Here is an 18,488-nt window from a genome sequence, read left to right on the forward strand (position 1 = left end):
AAAAAAAAAAAAAAAAGAAAAGAAAAAAAAAATTCCGCCTTCAGCCAGTGAAGGTGGTTAACTAAAAATGGGAATGTGGGGGCGTAATACTTGCATCCCCCCTGTAACTTCTAAGTCGGCCGTTTCTCTGATTACCTCGGTAGCTGGTTATTTGGATATTGATGTTTAGGCCTTTCCTCAGCTGCCTGAGCCCAGGGTTAATCTCGTAATTGACGTCAGTGCTTTGTTCCTTCCACTTTGCTGTTCCTTCCACTCTTTGAGGATGGATCATGGGGTATAGGAGTTTGAAGACTGTCCTTGCCGTTTCCTACACGAACGACGACATTTATAGCAAATTGAAAGGACAAATCTGAAATGCTTGTGTATGCAATTCAGACTAAGGCGCAGAGTTCGTTTTAGGCTTCTCGTAGTCAGTTGCAGTTCAGAACTGTGCGATTTCTTTCCTTCTGGCCATATGATTTTAAACTCAGGCCAGTCCGTTTTCCAGTAATCGGCATTTTTCTCCACGGAATCTAAGCCGTAGATGCCTGTGTGAATGGGATGTTTATAAATGTGATGTTTAAAATGTGTGTTGTTTTTTAAGATTCAGAAGCTCAAAGCTTTGTTTCCATATTGGTCTTGCAAAGCTTTGTAAAGTGTTTCTTTTATATAAGTGTCCTTTAACTTAGCAAGTTGAAATATTTATGAGAACTTTCTTAATTTGGCATCTGATAAAGAGCCCTTGTGGCCTGTGAATCTGCCTGGGATCATCTTTGGTCAAATGTACATAAGGAAATGTTGGCAAGTGGCCACTTGGTTTTTAACAAAGCTGGCTTTAAATTTCTCAGGTTTATTTTTCTTATTCATCACTGCTTTTTTCAGTTCCCAAACATTAAAAAAATTTTCTCAAGAATTTATCTTTTAGAGTTAACTTACCTGGAAGCAATCAAATTTATTTTTATTTTTATTTAATACCAGCAGTTTCATTCAGTTTGTAGTGACTTGCAGGACGATAACTGGTTTTTGTTTGTTCTACAGGAGCAGTACGCAAATTGTACTTTAAAATTTTGCATCAAGTGGGGACAAGATAGGATGTCTGTGAATGACCCAACCTTTACTGTTTGATTAAAAAAAAACAACTTAGTTGTGTTAATTGGAAAATGGTTTACAATTTGGGGGTGTAAAAATGATTATAGTGCTTTGGTGAAGGTGTGTGATTCAGAATTCTTAGAGATAAAAATATTTTCATTCAGATTTATTTTATATATGTCAAATGACATACATCCTCTTTCACTATGCTCTTGAGTTGTACCCCATTTGTAACAGTTGATACTTATTCTTTATATTGTAATTTTCTTGTAGGTCTCTTGTAGTGTCTTTAGAGCAAGAACTGTATTCATACCTCTCTGTGTCCTCTTCAGTATTTTATACAATTATTAGATTGAATTTGAGTGTGATAGCCAACCTTTCACAAAAGGGTAATCTAAAGAAGGCTGTATGAGCAAATGTTAAAAGAGGAAAAAGTGACTGTCAGCTATAGAAGATGACAGAAGATGAAGCTTTCTAAAAGATATGTCTTGCCTTTTTTGAAGAGTTAAGGTAAATGTCGTGGTTTTATGAGGAACAAAGAAAACAGGTATTTCTTCTTTTGTGGCCATCTACTGGTTTAGAATGGAGTCCAAAATATGAGGTTTTCTTTTTTAGTATTTTTTATAAAATCAAAGAGGCACTTTTAAGTATTGAATGCACACCTGGACAATGACCCAGAAGTGCAGTGTGTATTATAAAAATTGATGACTTAGATTGTAGTTTTTAATTTTAGCTCTATTCTGCAGATACCTTACTGTGTAAAATTTCTTATGTAATGTAAAGGTTTCCCAGCTTTTGAACCCCCAGTCCTCATTATGTTTCACCTATTTCCTTTTTCATTTCTTCTGATAAGTTGGATTATATTTAATTTCTGGGCGGGTGTATGCCAGTCTCAGATATTGTGAAATAAGGTATAGTCAGAGACTAAAGACTGCTTAAAGCTAAACTGACCTCTTATCTTGCTATTTTTTCCTTTGGTTTAACTGACTACACTCACTCTTCTTGGTTATTGAAGTGATACTCTAGTACTTGGAAGAGGCCAGTAATAAACATTCCAGTTACTGAGTTTTGGCTGATCATCTGCATTCCTATTTGTCTCGATGTTCATTTTCACTGGCATCATATCCTGAGAATTTTAATGATACTGGCACACAGAAAAAGTTAGAACCACTGAATTCATTTCTAAAATATTTTGAAAACTTTTTTAATATTGGGACCACTAATTCTATTTTTGAAGGAAAAAATCTTTTTAAAAATCTACCTGCTTTATCAGCTATACTTAATTAAAAACCTGTAACCTGAAGAAAGGCAATTTCATGTAACTTTATCTCTCTTGGAGTGCCCAATTGAACCACTGTGGTTGGTGGCTTTTAGGCAGGTAGGCAAAGCTTACTAGTGGGTACTGTTTTAAACTAATTATTTTGATCACCATTTTCTAGAATAGGTAAAAGAACTTCACACATTCTTTTCCCAAAGTGTGTGGTTTAAAAAAAAAATCAGGAATCAACATGAATAGATTGCCTTGGAAAGCTAGCTAACATGGTTGGGCCACTCATATATTGTCATGATCTGTCTTGGGACTGGGCTCCCTGGGGCTGCTTGGGGCCTGAATATGTCTCCCATGATTTGTCAATTTGGAACTGCCTAGTGGGTTATGACTTTTCACTTCAGTTTTCCTTTTCTCGTCCTCATTAGGGTAGGGACAGTTTTATGGAGAGGTGAGTACAGGCTAGTACTCACTCCACTTAGGTTTTCTCACCCCTTTTCAGTTGCTTTCTTTTTTTCCATCACGAATATCACTTTTCCTCTTTTTTTCCCTACTTTGTAAAATTCCACCATCTTTTAAGACCCAGTGCAAGTACCATTGCCTTCCTAAAGTTTTGCTTGATTCCTCACCCTCCTCCAGTTGTGACCTACCTCCTTTGAATCCCTTTATCACTTTGTATCTCTCTTAATTATTTGTTAGGCAGCAGATAACTCTGGGGCTGTAGCTACTGGGTAACACGGGAACTCAGTGTATCAGAGAAGATAAACTAGTAAAAAAAGATTGTGTTACACTGTTTCATTATGTAACTCTAAGAAATACGAATTAAAACAATAGTCCAACCCGAAATTTCACTAAAAAATGGTAATACTAATTCCTTAATATCATTACATAGCCAGAGTTTACATTTCCTTGATCATAAGTTTTGCTTTGTTTTAACAGTTTGTTTGAATTAGAATCCAAATAATGTCGATATATTACATTGAATGTGTGTCTCCACCCTCTTTTTTTCCTTTTCTCTATAGATTGCTGTCTATTCTTATTCCCATACAATGGGTTTGTTAAAGAAACCAGGTCTTTGCCCTATGAGAGTTCTCACAGTTTGGGTTGTGCTGATTGCATCCAGTAGTTTCATGTAAATTGTTCCTCTGTCCTGTTTTTCTTGTAAATTAGTAGCGATATCTAGAAGCTTGATCCGGTTAGGGCTTGAAATTTTTTTAATGGCAAGAATACTTCATAGGTAGTGTTGTGCATCTCCTGTGCCTCTTAAACCTTCAGCGTGACTTCTCCTCCTACCATGCCAGTGAAATTGCTCTTACCAAGGCCACCTGTGATTTCTGTATTGCCAAATTGTATGGTCATTGCTTACTTTTACCTCTTTCTGTGCTTGACATTGTTAACCATTTTCTCCTTGATATTGTTCTCTTTCTTGACTTTGATGACTCTGTCCCTTTCTTGCCTTTCTTCCTACTTGATGCTGCTTTTGCAGACTCTTAATTTTTACTAATCCCTTGATATTAATAGCTCTGGATTTTACCCTTGGCCTTCTCTTATGTTGATCTTGTCCATTTGTATTGCTTTAGCTACCATCTCTAAAGCATTTTGTGGGCACCAGAACTCTCTCATCCAACTAAATACCCCACTTTAGATTGTCCAGTAGGCATTGTGTTTTCATTAGGAGAGTGATACATACCTAACTTAAGCAAAAAAAGAATTTATTAGGAACATACTGGGTACCACATGAATTCTAAGAAAGGCAATCAAACTATAGGATGTCAGAACTTAGGAACAGCTGGATCCAGGGGCTCTAAATGTCAGGAGTATCTATTTATCTCTCATGAGGTGCTCTCTGTGTATTTAGATCTCTTGCTGCAGATCAGCTTTAATACTTACTGATACCTTCTGAGTTTGAAATCTTACATCTTCTGACATTAGAGAGAAACTGACCTGAATCTCAATCCCAAATCCCAGGAAAGAGACTCATTAGGTATGTGTCCACCTCTACACCATGACTTTGGCTAGGGGGCTACATATAATAAACATGCTCTATTTGCAACATTCCCCAGAGAAGTGGAGTAAAGGGCACTCTAAAACATAATTGGTCTACTTCATTCATCCCATGGCTATTTAGTACATACAGTTCTACTTTCCTCCAAAAATATATAAAATATTTTTTTTTAACATACCAAAAAAAATAAATAAATAAAACATACCAGCAAGCACTCTCATCTTTTCTATGGAGACAATCCAAATTCATGTTTAGATACCACATCTAAAGGTCATTATTCTCTGAGTACAGATTCTAAAGGTGATATTCTTTGTTAATCAGGCCTAGACATGTTTAGCCCACATGAAAAGTGTGGGCTATTAAATTATCGCTAACGTAACTGGTACACTGATGGGGGTGGGGCGGGGATAACTAAAACTCTTATGAGAGGAGGGGAGAGGAAAGTATCATTCTTCCAAAACTTACACCATATCTTGCTGGACACGATAGAACCAGCAAATTGCATGGATGTCCATTGCTTGATTCACTTTCTTGCAATTGAAGTGAGTTCTTTGGTCAGCCAAATGAAGATTTTCAGTCGTGTCCACTAGGAGGATTTTCCTTGTCTATTGTATTAGGTTAAGATTAACACCAAGAAGACATTTGAAAGTAGTTTTAGGGGAGGGTACTTATATGTCACCTTGGTGTCTGGGTCAGCAAGCTATGGTTACAGGTCCAGTGCTGCCTGCTTTTATATGGCCTATGAGCTAAGAATGGTTTTACATTTTTAAATGGTAGGGAAAAAGTCAAAAGAATATTTAGTACACGTGAAAGTTATAGGAAACTCAGATTTCAGTGTCCATAGTTTTGTTGGAACACAAGCAACACAATCATTTGTTTATTATCTGTAGTGGCTTTTGCTGCTATAAAGGTACAGTTGAGTAGTTGTGATTATATGGCCTGCAAAGCCTAAAATATTTACTATGGGGTTTTAAAAAAGTTTGGTTCCTGTTTTAACACATCATATGGGCCTTCTTGGGTACTTGGGTCTGAGGATTGCTTTAGGGTTGAGCATTTGTTTTTTTTGTTTGATTGTAGTATACTTGTGTGTCTAAATGGTTGGGGTCTAGGCATTCGCCCAGCCATAGTCAGAGATTCAAACGTCAAAGGTCAAGTATACACTGAAGTTAGGATTACACTGTAGGTTACCTTGTAACATAGTTGCTCTTGGAACTGCTATGTGAATGAGGGGGAGAATTTCCAGAAAATCTGGGGGTGAGGTGACACTAAAAGCTAATCCCTATAAGTGTTCATTATATACACTTTATTCTACCTCTTCTCAATCTCCTCATCCCAGTCCTGCTCATTTTGTTGCCTTGGAGAATGTACTGCTCTCATTGCTCTTCCCAGAAACCTGCAAGTTGTCCTTGATTTCTCTGTTTTACTTTTCACATCTGACTGGCCCCTAGATTCTACGTCCTTAACATCTTTGAACCCAAACCCTTTTACATTATCTACATTCCTACTATTATATCCTTAATCCATGCTTTCATTTCTCTCTTAGATTGTTGTAGCAGTCTTCTCACTTGTTTCCTTATTGCCTGTCTAATCTACTCCATCCTGTACCAGAATGATCTTTCCCACTAAACTGCAAATCTGATTTTGTTACTTCTCTTCTTAAAACCCCTAGAGTGTTCCATTTTCAGTAGTGTCCTTCTAACTAGGATATTAATGAGTTTATGTAACTTCTAAAGGACAGCTTTATAGCCAAATAGAGAGCTTGGGAGTTTGTTGCTGTGTTTAGATTTTGTTTATTATTGTGCTTCGGACAAATTATAATGTACCATATGAATGATGATATTGGCAGTGGCTCCGATAGGGAAGGATGGTGAGAAAAACTGGACTGTGTCATAGTATGCGCTAGTATAGGTAAGCCAAACCCCAAAAAAACCCTGGCATATGAGGTGGTATCACATTTTCACAGTGACGTATGTCTGGTGGATCTCATCTTAGTAATTAATCAACACGAAACAGTTTCCAGAAGGAGTGTTGTATTCTCAACTTCAGCAGTGGTTATACTAAATATGCATTTAACACGGATTTCAATAAGGTACTAAACCATAAATGAACAAGATTGCCACAGTTAACAAGTGAGGCCTTTTTAAAGTTGACATTTAAGGACTGCTAGCTGGTCTGGTAGTATAAGGTTTTATTTCCCTAAACTAGCAAATAAACACAGTTATTAAATCCACTTAGTATAACATATAAGCATTTTCTGCATTCATATTATTGAAGTCAAGTTACAGAAGTCAAAAAATATAGAACCAGACCTGGGACTATGTATTTATAGGATTGAATACATCATTGGGGTAGTTTCTGCAAAACAACATTAATCTGTTACATTCATGTTATTTTCTTAACAATTTTTCAGTTATAGTTGACATACAATATTATATTAGTTTCAGGTGTTGAATTGTTATTTAAATTTTTTATATTTCATTTTTAATGTTTTGGTTTTACAGTTATATAAGAGCTATAAATATAATGAGTTCATGCCTAATTTTATATTTATACTGTTTTATTAATATAAGAAAGTCATCATTTAAGAGCTGAGAGATATCATTTTATTTGAAAAACTATCCTTATATCTTTCAGATTTGAGAAACAAACCCACAGGTCTAGTCTGAGCCCATGTATCTCTCTAGTCTTACCTTTTATTTGGCAACCTTCACCTCCCCACTGCCCCCCATTTTCCACCTAACTTGATCTACCTCTATTCCCTGGGTGTGCTGTGCTCTCTCTTCTGGGCTCTTGCACATGTTGTTCTCTTTGCTTAGAACCAACCTCCCTCCCTCTTCCACTGTCCCTTCCCCTTCCCTCTTGTCACTTCTCTCTAGTCAAGTTAGCTGCAACCAAATCTCGGAGATGAAGAGTACTTTTGTTTTTATATCGTCAGCCATACTGCAGTGTCTGGCACAGTATATGCACTGGTTGAGTAGTTGCTGGATGAACTACATTGTTAACATTGTATGTTATATGTAGTATAGGCCTGTACTGAAGAGACAGATTTTAAAATCAGAGTTGTAAAGCCTTCAAAATTTCCTTCTGAATTTTGTTTAAAGGTTACAAGTCTGAATTAGAAAACATTTGAAAGTAGGTTTACTCTTAATCACTCACAAATTGATCTTTCAAAGTAAATATTCTTTGTGCCATAATAAACAACTCATTTGTGACTTTGTATTCCAGTGATTAAAGAGCAATCGCTTTAAGTGGCCTTAACATTCTTAGAGCAATATTCTTCTTTATATTTTATTAGAACCTTATTAACAGAATTCAGGGTAATTAGATTGGGGTTGATTTATGTACACAGGCCTTGAGTACTTTCTTCACCTGGTACATTAGCATTTTCTTTCTAACCTTTTTATGATATTCTAAGGAACAAATTATATTTCAAGAAATCCAGGTACTTTATTACCACCTGTCTTCCACATATGCAAATGAAGAAATTAATGAGAAATAATTTTAGTGTAAATTCTAAGGAGACTTTGCTGTGTAATGCTTTTTAATTTTTGTTTAATTTGCTATGTGCATTTTTTAAGGAGTAAAATTGTTTTTATTTTGCCATTTGGACTAGTATTATTTTCACTTGGCTTCCTCAGGTGTACTACAAATGAAAGCAATCTTGTATTGCTCTCTTGAGCAGATCATTTCTTTCTGGATATTATAGACTGAAACATTTAGTTTTTACACCTTCTGTTTGCCAAGTATGATTCTGAGATTTTATAGTCTAGCACTTATATTTGGTTAACATTTGAGAGTACCGGGTTTAAGTAAAAATAGCAATTGATCATTTCTGAACATGTATTTTTTCTTGTCCATATGCTGTTTTTCTGTCAGATAAAGTCTTTTAGAAAGTTTGCTTTAAAAACAATCCATTTAGTATCGATATTAATGCTTTTATTGTATTGATAGTATATTGAATACAGAAACAAAGAAAACTTGTTCTCTTGCTGTTATCAAATACAACCAAAAGTGTTGGGGAGGAAATGGTAGACTGTATGTGGATAAAGATGAGTGACATCGTATTCTGAAACCTGGCTTATATTGAGTATTCCCACTGGCTGGCTCTTGAGGCAGTAAACTACAGTTGTGACCTTTATAAAAATCAAATAATTTGAATATCCGTTATATGCCAGCCATTGTGTTAAGTACTGAATGGGAGAGGGAGAAGTTAAATGATATCTATGGTTTTTACTTTTCAGAGGCTTATAGTATGGAGGTAAGTAGGGAGGGCAGATAGAATAGTAAATAATTTTAATGTAAGACAAGCGTTAAGCCCCAAAGGAAATAAAGAAATGCTTTGGGAAGTGAGTGATTTTAGTAGCAGAGAAATCTTGATGGGCTTCTTGGAGGAAGTGGGATATGTGGTAAACTTTGAAATGTATATATTTAGAAATGGCAATAAGGAAGGGATTATTAAATAGTGGAGGGGCTAGTTTGAGTAAAAACCTGGATCTGCATGTAGTAGATTATTTAAAGGCTCAGATAAATCCTGAAGGCTTTATAAAAGTAGGTAAGAATTGAACTGTAGACAGCTTTAAATCCTGTTGATGACTTTTAAGCAGAAGAATGTCTTATATCTGTTTTTATAAAGCTATGAAAGTAATTGTTACAGAAGTTCCCAGTAAGATACCTTTGTGGGTTTTAGATATTTGTATGCTTTTAAAATAAGAAACTGAGTCAAAAGATTGTTTTATTCTTTATAAAAGAAACTGTAAATTTTGACTTAATCATTCTCTCTGCTCATTTATTCATCTTTGAAGATGAGAATAGACTTCTCAGTCTGATTTATTTGTCCGAATGTGTTTAGAGTTTGATAGCAACAATTTTTGAGATAAGTTTAAGCTGGTAAAATTTGGTTTGCACTTTTCTCACATGTTAATGAAAGAAGTAGAATTTGATTTGGTTTTGGTTCTGAAACAGCTAAATGGTATGTAACTACAGGACAACAGGTGGGGGAAGAGGGAGGAGCGCTTACTATTACTGAGAGAAATGTCTGAAGGGAAAGAGTTGGTTACATGTAATATAAATACTCACCATATTCTTAGATTCACCCTTAAGTGTGAGCATACTTGTGTACGTAATAAACATTTCTTCTCTTGAATTTAGGTTTTAAATTGTCTAGTATTTTTAAAAGAACAAATCAGTTTATTGGTAACAAGTCTGGCAAATACTGTTTCAAATTAGTTATCAAACAATTGAATATTTGCTTAATTACATAATAAGCATCGCTTGTGATACTATTTGGCCTCTAAGATGAGGAAATAAAGTTTTGTTTTATCAGAAAAAGCTTCATGGAGGAGCGAATAGAGTTATAGTTAAAAGATAAGAGTTGTATAGCTTGACAACTCTTATCTTTTAAACATATACATAAAGAAATATGTTTCAGTTCTGGTTTACCTGAAATAAGTAAATGCAGATGTTAAGAGTGCTAAGTTAAATCTTGTTGCAGAATGATGTCTGATTTTAGGGTAATATGAAGTACTAGTTATTTTAATTTTGAAATATTAGGGTTTTGTGATATTGGGTAAAGAACATAATGATCTCTGGGTATCATTTCCTAGTAAATGAGGTAACCTTTCCTTTCTAACCAGGCTATAAAGTTCATTAGTTTACTCATTCAAGTGATTGTCCACTTGGTTATGTTATAGGTATGAAGTGCTGAACAAAACAAACACATTCCCCAATTTTCTAGTGGTAGAGGAAATATTAATGAACATCAAAACAAGCATATACTTAACTGGGATCAAGTACTCTGAAGGAAAAGGGAATTGTCTACATGAATTTTCTGAAGCAGGAAACAGCACCACAAGTTGAAGAAGCCCCAAAAAGGCCCCTTGTGGGAACTGGAATGGAATGATAGTGAGATATAAAATGAATTCGATGATAGAAGCAGGGTTGGGCCTGGTTAGTACTTGGACAGGATAGCACCTAGGAAGACCAGGTGCTGTAGGCATAAAATATGAAAAAATTTAAAAAAAAAATTGTAAAGGCTCAGAGTCTTTAGAGTATACTGTTTTTGAAAGTTGAAAAATATGCGAAAATTCAGTATCTTATTTAGGGATATGTACTTATATAGTAAAAGTATATAAGAAATTTATGAGACTGATTAACACCCAAATCAGAATAGTGGCTACCTCTTGTAGGGGGAGGAAGCTCAGGAGATGTGATCGAGGAAAGGCACACAGGAGCCTTCCACTACATTGGCATTGCTATGTTTTCTAAGGTGATTTGTGGGTAACTCAGGTGTTGTTCACTCTATTGCTCCTTACACCTTTTCGGGCAACTTTTTGTGAAATGAATGGTTGCAGAAGTAGACAGTCATCAAGAGTCCTTTTGAGAAGCTTGGCCATGATGAGGAGCTCGGCCATGAACAAGAATAGAGAGGAGATAGAGTGGTAGCTGGAGAGAAATAAAGGATCAAGGAAGACTCTTTTTAAAGAATATGCTTGAATGCTGATGGAAAGGATTCATTAGAGAGGTAGAAGTTGAAGTTGCTCTAGAGAAGTCAGTAACTGATAAAGGTTTAGAAAAAGAGGGCAAAATAGGCATAATTGTTCTTTGATAGAAGGAGATACTTTTTTAACCATGGGAAAGAAGAGAGTAGATGCAGATGCTGGTAGTTTGAAAGTTGATGATTGGTTGATGAGAGGATTTCTCTGATTTTTAATCTTTGTTTGGTAAGACGGGGTCATTTGTGGAATGAAAGTTATGAGGGAGGGTCAGACTCCATGAAATAGGAATAGGAAAGAGCATTCATCAGAGAAAGATAGTTTCTGGGAAACTTTGAGGGCCTAATTGGAAGTGATTTATGAAATATGATTATGAGTAATTGAGATAATACAAACATATGAAAAAAGCAAAAATGATATGGAATTATCTTTGCTTCCAACCTAAAGTACTGTAGAAGTCTCATGACTAACTTTGGGGCAAAGGTCCTTCTGTGCAAAATACTGCATTGGGACCTGATGTTTTGTTATTGTTGATTTTGATCTCCATGTGTACACTTTTTGTTTCCCTGCCTTGTAGGAAGTGACTTCTTCAGATTCTGTCATGGACAGAGAGAAGAAATCCTGCCAAATGAGGCCAAGAGGGGTTTCTGTGCTCTAAGGCTTTTGATTTATATCGTGATAATGTTACAGTTTAATAGCAGCTATAATAAACTGGATTCTAAAAGAATTGAAATCTTAGCTCAATCTCATTTTGACTTTTGGAGTTTAAATCATTTAATAATCTGACAGTTGAAGGTCTCCATTTTTCAGTTGAATAGTTGTTCTAAGACACTAATTAAAAAAAGAGTTAACAGGTTCTGAACATCACTTGAAAGAAGCAAGTTAAAGGTCACATTTTACTCTTTAACTGTTTTTAAAATTAAAAAATGTTTAAATTACAAAATTAGATAATTTTGTGTTTTTTAGAAATTTTGTCCATTTCACCTAGATTACCTTAGTTGTTGGTATACAATTTTTCATGGTATTCCATTATAACCATTTTCATCCTGTACGGTTGGTAGTTTTGTCTCCATCTTCATTCCTGGTTTTAGTAATTTGCATTCTCTTTTTCCCTTGATTATTGCAACTAAAGATTTGTCAATTTTCTTGATCTTTCAGAGAACCAATTTTTGGTTTTGTTCATTTTCTTTACTTTTCTATTCTCTTTTATTTTTTTCTCCTTTAATCTTTATTATTTCAGATCTTTCTCATTTAATAACAGTGGCCATAGTTATAAATTGCCCTTTAAACACTACTTTAGCTGCATCTGATAAGATTAGGTACAGGGTTTTATTTTCATTATCTCAAAGGAGTTCTTCATTTCCCTTACGATTCTTGTTTGACCAGTTGGTTATTTAGGAGTATATTAATTTCAACGTAAATGTGAGTTTCTCAACTTTCCTTCTGTTCTTGATTTCTAATTTCATCCCATCGTGATCTAAGAATATACTTTGTATTATTTCAATACTTTTAATTTATTTGACTTGTTTTATAATCTATCCTGGAGAATGTTCCATGTGTTCTTGAGAAGAATGTGTATTCTGCTGTTGATGAGTGGAGTATTCTATACTTATTTGTTAGGTCTATTTAGTTTATTATAGTGTTCAAGTTCAATGTATCAAATTCTGAGAGACTATGGTAATTGTTCCATTCACATCCTTTATCTTATGAATAACACTAGGTTATTTAAATGATGTGAGATTCAGTTTGTTCCTGGTAGGGAAACAGGTGGTTTAAGCAGAAGGTTGGGAGCCTGAATTATTTAAGGGAATGTACTGGTCTGAATCCCATTAATAAGGTCAGGTCTTAAGAAAGAGGAAGAGTTAACAAATGATAGTAATCAAGGATCCTTTTCAATCTGATAATATTCCTTCAGGTATCATTTGCATTCCATAAAATTCACTTGTTTTTAAGTTTATGAATCAATGATTTTTAATCTGTTTCTAGAGTATGCAGCTGTCACCACAGTGCAATCATAGAACATTTCTATCACCCCAAAAAGACTTGTGCCCATCTGCAGTCACCCCTCCTTTTTTATTTTACCCTTTATTCTTGTATAATGTCAAATACTCATATTTCTCTCATCTTTATCATCAGATTAGTATGGACAGTTTATAAGAGGTAAAACTGAGGTTCAGGGAAGTTACTTAAATTATATGTCTAGTGTATTATATAACCAAAACTAAAAATCAGGTATCCTTAATTGTCCCATTTACTAAATTACAGTGCCTCGACTGTTTATAGTTCAGTCGAAGTTTGGAACTTACATTACTTTGTTACGGTTTTTAAGAAGTTAATTAAAAGGTAGTTGCCTCTATTGGTTTTCGGTTACTAGACATTTTATGTTTAAGAATTTTTATTAGCTAGGTTACCACTCTACACCTGGTTATCAAATAGTTCTTGTTTATAACTAAACCACGTGAATCATCTGTGATTTGAGGAACTGTGTATTGGGTCATCTTGAGAATTAATACTGTAGCCTCTTTAATATTGGTTATGGACAAATGAGTGAGGACCTCTCTTTTTTCCCCTCAAATATTCATCCAGCAGACAGTTATCACACATGTACCACATGCTCTAATTATTTCTGATGTTTGTCTGAGATTGTTGTTCTTAACCTTGTTCTCATTTCCTTCCTTCCCTCCCCACCCAAGAAGTCCTAAGGATCTTCAGAGAAATATAAATGGCTGAGAAGTGACCTCTTTCTAATTTGTCCAATTCCTTTATAAAATGCAGTTTCACTTAGATGTAGCTACTACTCATGGGTGGATGAGACTTAAAATAATTGCAGTGGGCGACAGAGGATGTCTATCAAAGCCAGCCAGCCCTCACCTTCCTTTAGTACCCTAACCCCATGTTGTCCGTAGTAAAATTCACCTGTGATCTCTTTGGATACTAGATAACTGAGAAATAAAGATATAGATAGCACAATGTCTGTAGAATGGAAATTTAAAACTATTTTTTTAGGTTAATTATAGTTATCCCACAGAAATAAAACTCCAGAGAGGCAGAGCAGATGCAAATCAAGGTGAATGGAAAGAAAGCAGACAAATAAATCAAAGGGTTTGAAGAGAATTTTGACACATTTCAGCAATGCATTGAGTTTTGTATCTTACTATGAAGAAGGGATTGGGCAGAGTTTAGGCATGGCCTGCTAGTAGAGTTTGGGAGTGGGACTGGAGGAGGCAGAAGACTTGAAAAAGTGAGGTGGTCAGTAGAATTAAGATGCAAGTTTAATATAAGATTTAACCTTAACTTTATTCTCCTCATTTAAGATATGTGACAAAGCATAGTTATTACATAATCAAAAACTGTCACTTTAATAGAAAAATGAACAAAAGGAGGAAAAAATGTCTAAATAACACATGAAAAAGCTGTGTAATCTAAATATTAAAGAAATTCAGTAGAGAAGTACTTAGCTTTTAATTGTTATTATTAAATAAAACTTACTTATTGAAATGAATTTGTTAACTATTAAAATCTCACGTATCCCTGGGTTAATTTCTGGCTTCTGTTTTCTGATATGTTCATTTCTGTGCACTATCACACTATTTTGATTAATGTTTTGTATTAAGTTAATAAGTACACTTAATAAATAATTATAAAATAAATTTGGGACATCCATTTACTTTAGGGAAACTGAAGCTTGGCTTGTTGGTGTTCCTTCCTATCCAAGAATGGCATTACACTTCCTCAAGTGTAATAAATAGTGACATAGGAGAAGTTGAGGAGTATTGGATGATCAGTGTGAATTTGGAGGTATAAGGATCACGCATTAAGAATGGGAGAAATACCTTAAGTCCTAGAGAAGAGACAGTTTGATAGTAAATTCCAAAGTTGAAAAATGCTGGAAAGCACCCATGATGCTCTGTTTTATTGTTTGTTTATTTATTTATTTACTTTTTTAGGTGAGGCAACCCTTGGTTGACTTCACAGATTGCAAGGACCTTGTCAGTTTACAATCCCTTATTTTTTATTTTTTTACGCTACAGCACCTGGTTTTCGTAGGTGGTCTCCCATCCAAGTACTAACTAGGCCTGACCCTGCTTAGCTTCTGAGATCAGATGGGATCTGGTTTGTTCAGGGTGGCATGATCGTAGACCCCCATGGTGCTCTAATACCTAAACTGTATCACTCTTTTCCTCCCATCTTTTATTTTTAAAAAATTCAGATCTATAACAAAAATGTAATATACTCCTATATACCCCTCACCTAGATATACTGGTTGTTAACATTTTTACTGTGATTGCTATTGCTGCTATTCTTCCTCCACCTCTTGTCTGTGACTCCTCCTCACACACACACACACACACACACACACACACACACACACACACACACACATCTGTAATACTAAATATATATTCACATGGGTGCTGAACCATTTGAGAGTTGCAGACATGATAACATTTCACTCATGTATATCCTAAGAATTAAGGACATTCTCCCACATAACCAAATACAGTTATCACAGTTGAGAAACTCGATGTGATTATCTGAAATACTTTCAATGTTCAGATTGCCTCAAGTTTCCCAATCATGTCCTTCGCAGCCATTTTTTTCCTCTCCAGATCTGGGAAATGAAGGATCATATATTGCATTTAGTTGTGTCTCTTTTATTGTAGAAGAATGTAGAAGTAATCCCCAGCCTCTTTTTTATTTGGGGAGGTGGTCTCATGATACTAACATTTTTGAAGAGTCCAGGCCAATTTTTCAGAATGTTTCTCAGTTTACATTTTTCTGTTTACTTATAATTTGATTCAGATTAAATATTTTTAACAGGAAGACTACCTAAGTGGTGATATGTCTTCAGTGCGTCACGTTAGAAGGCACATGATGTCAGTTTGTCCCATTGTTGATGACGTTAAATGTGATCACTTGATTAAGGGTAGCGTTTACTGTACTTTTCTATTTTAAAGATTTTTTCTTTTGTAATTAATAGCCTATTGGGCGGTACTGAATATCCCATTTCCCCCAAATTTTTCACCCAATGATTTTAGCATCCCTTGATGACTCGTGCCTCAATTATTAAGTTATTACTTTAGTGATTTGAAAAAGACCATTTTCTAATTCTTTTATTTCTTCTACATTTATTAGCTGGCATTCTCCTTTAAAGAAGGGCATTTGCTTCCTGTTTTATTTCTCTTTTTATTCTTTGCTATTATCTCTCTGGGCTAAGGGATTCTTTTTTTATTCAGTTGGTTCATTTTGATGCTCATGTTTCTAAATCTGACTGGTGAGAGCTCCTTTAGGCTGGTTCCCACGCCCTTTTAATGTGTCTCCATATGTTTTTGAACATTTTCTTGCTGTTACAACAAGATGTTTTAGGCTTACTTTGTATTTTCCCTTCTGCAGTCTTGGAATTAGCTATTTCTTCAAGAAATCCTGTTCCATTAACAGTAGGAAGTGATACTGGAAATAAAAATTTGGGTGCTGAGGGTGCTTCTTTCTACAAGGTTATCACTGCTCCTAGAAGCTTTCAGTGGACAGAACTAGAGACTGTATATTTACATTTATTTACATAAGCATGAATTCATAGTATTACTTCTAATTTCAAATCCCCAAAGGTTTTTTTTCTCTTTATTTCATTCTTTGTATCTCTCTTTTCTCATAGTAAGATTTCTGATTCCCCAAAAGTCTCAATATATCTACTCACTTGCTCAGTCTGGTAGTAATGAAATTGCTACACCATTATCACTACCAACAACAACCCTAAGTTGCAGATTTCTTTGCATTTCTTTTTGTCCATAGACTGTTGTTTATAATTGTTTGTTACTAATATATCACCTTAAGTACTTGATGGGTACTTAAAGCAATTTACCTTAAGTAATTAAAAATTTTAGATGGAGAATGTATATATATAACCCTCCTTTTTACTTGATAATTTTCTTTTAAATATTATTTTATCTAGTAGTCCCACAGATTTTCTTGTGATACAGCAATTTGCTAATTTTAACTGAATCCTATTTCAATACAATAGTTGTATGTGTTCTAAAGAATATGCTATAAAATAGTTTTGCCTATACAACAAAGATATACTTCAAATTGACTTGTATTTAAATTTCAGGATTACTTGAATTATCGCTTTTGGAGAAACTATTTTATCTTAGGTAGAAAGTGATGTTCAGAGACACAGGAGAAAAAAATAGAGCCTATATATTAGATGGGAAAATGAGTCAGATCAGAAAAAAAAATAGAGAATAAGAGCCACAATTGAGATATTAGTTTTTATAAGTAATCTGTTCATTTAGTTCTTAGCTTCTTCTCAGCCTTGTTGAAAGAGGAAATATTCAGTTGGATGACTTTCTTTGTTTAAGAAAACATAGTTTTTTTTGTGATTGTATTATGGGAGGAATTTTATGGTGGGAATCATCTATTTTTACAGTAAGTGTAGAGTGTTTCTTGTATGATTATTTTAGTGCCGTTGAATGCATAAGTTAAATCATAGTTTGAAGAATGCTTTATTGTTTTCTGATCTTTCAGGAACTGAATTCAGGAAATGTAAAGAAATTGTTAGTTAACATGTCCCTTAGACTCTATCAGATAGAAATCATAGTTTGAAGAATGCTTTATTGTTTTCTGATCTTTCAGGAACTGAATTCAGGAAATGTAAAGAAATTGTTAGTTAACATGTCCCTTAGACTCTATCAGATAGAAATAACTTTGTGTGTTACAGCACTTTAGCTCAAGAGGTCTATATGAAACTCGATTGTTAGTATATATAATTATTAGTTGCTTCAAGTGAGCTAGAGAATAATATATGTTCTTTGGTTTTGTTCTCTGAATACTGAAGTATAGATGTTTTATGGTATTTATTAAAGAAAGATTTAAACACTTTTTTTTTTTGGTTCTGTGTGGTGCTAGGGAGACCACAAAGAAAGCACACACTATTTCCATATCTCAGAATAGCTTATATTATTATCTAAATGTATTAGAAAATTGTACAATAAGAAACAACTTGAAATTTGGAACACAGAACATTTTAAAAAATATTAAATTGCTTTTTTGCAAGATACTAATTGTGCAAATCAGGAAGTTTTCTTTGAATGTTTACTTGCACTGTTCTAACCACTTAATAAAAGTCTTCAAGAGTATATTGGTTTTGCTCTCCATTCTAATTTTACAATTATAGTTTCCTCCAATCTTGATTGACTTTAATTTCCTGATTAGATTTGATTTATGAGTCATAAGTTTAGAAATGCTACACAAGTATAACTGATTTTTCTCTTTGGCCTTCAAAAAGACTTTTTATTTTTTTAAATCAAAACCAGGACAAATATTTTAATCTATCTCCAAGGAAGTGTGTTGCAGAAACCCTGGTAATTCCTTTTCCCAGGGTTTGAAAATCTTTTTCATTGTTATCTATTTAACAAAAATCTCTGCTGCTGTAATTAAACTTATTTTCTTTAGTTCTTAGTGAAACTACAACATACTGTCATGATAATAGAAATGACACCCTCATTTTTCTCTCCACTCCAAAACACTTTCTTTTTTCAACACAATTTCAACTACTTTTACTAACCCAAGTTAATTTTAGTTTCTATTGCTGAAAGCCTCAGTTTTGCCATTTTGGGTGTTAATTGAAATATTAATGTATTTAGAGCAGAAATGTCGTTTT

At 34.3% G+C, this 18,488-nt stretch overlaps 1 pseudogene; it reads right to left on the minus strand.

Annotated features, from left to right (window-relative positions):
• Positions 1 to 14,853: 14,853 nt before the first annotated feature.
• LOC120616733 (uncharacterized) lies at positions 14,854 to 14,972 on the minus strand (annotated as a pseudogene).
• Positions 14,973 to 18,488: the final 3,516 nt, after the last annotated feature.

Source organism: Pteropus medius, unplaced genomic scaffold (genome assembly GCF_902729225.1).
Source record: "Pteropus medius unplaced genomic scaffold, Ma_sr-lr_union100, whole genome shotgun sequence".
NCBI lineage: Eukaryota > Metazoa > Chordata > Mammalia > Chiroptera > Pteropodidae > Pteropus > Pteropus medius.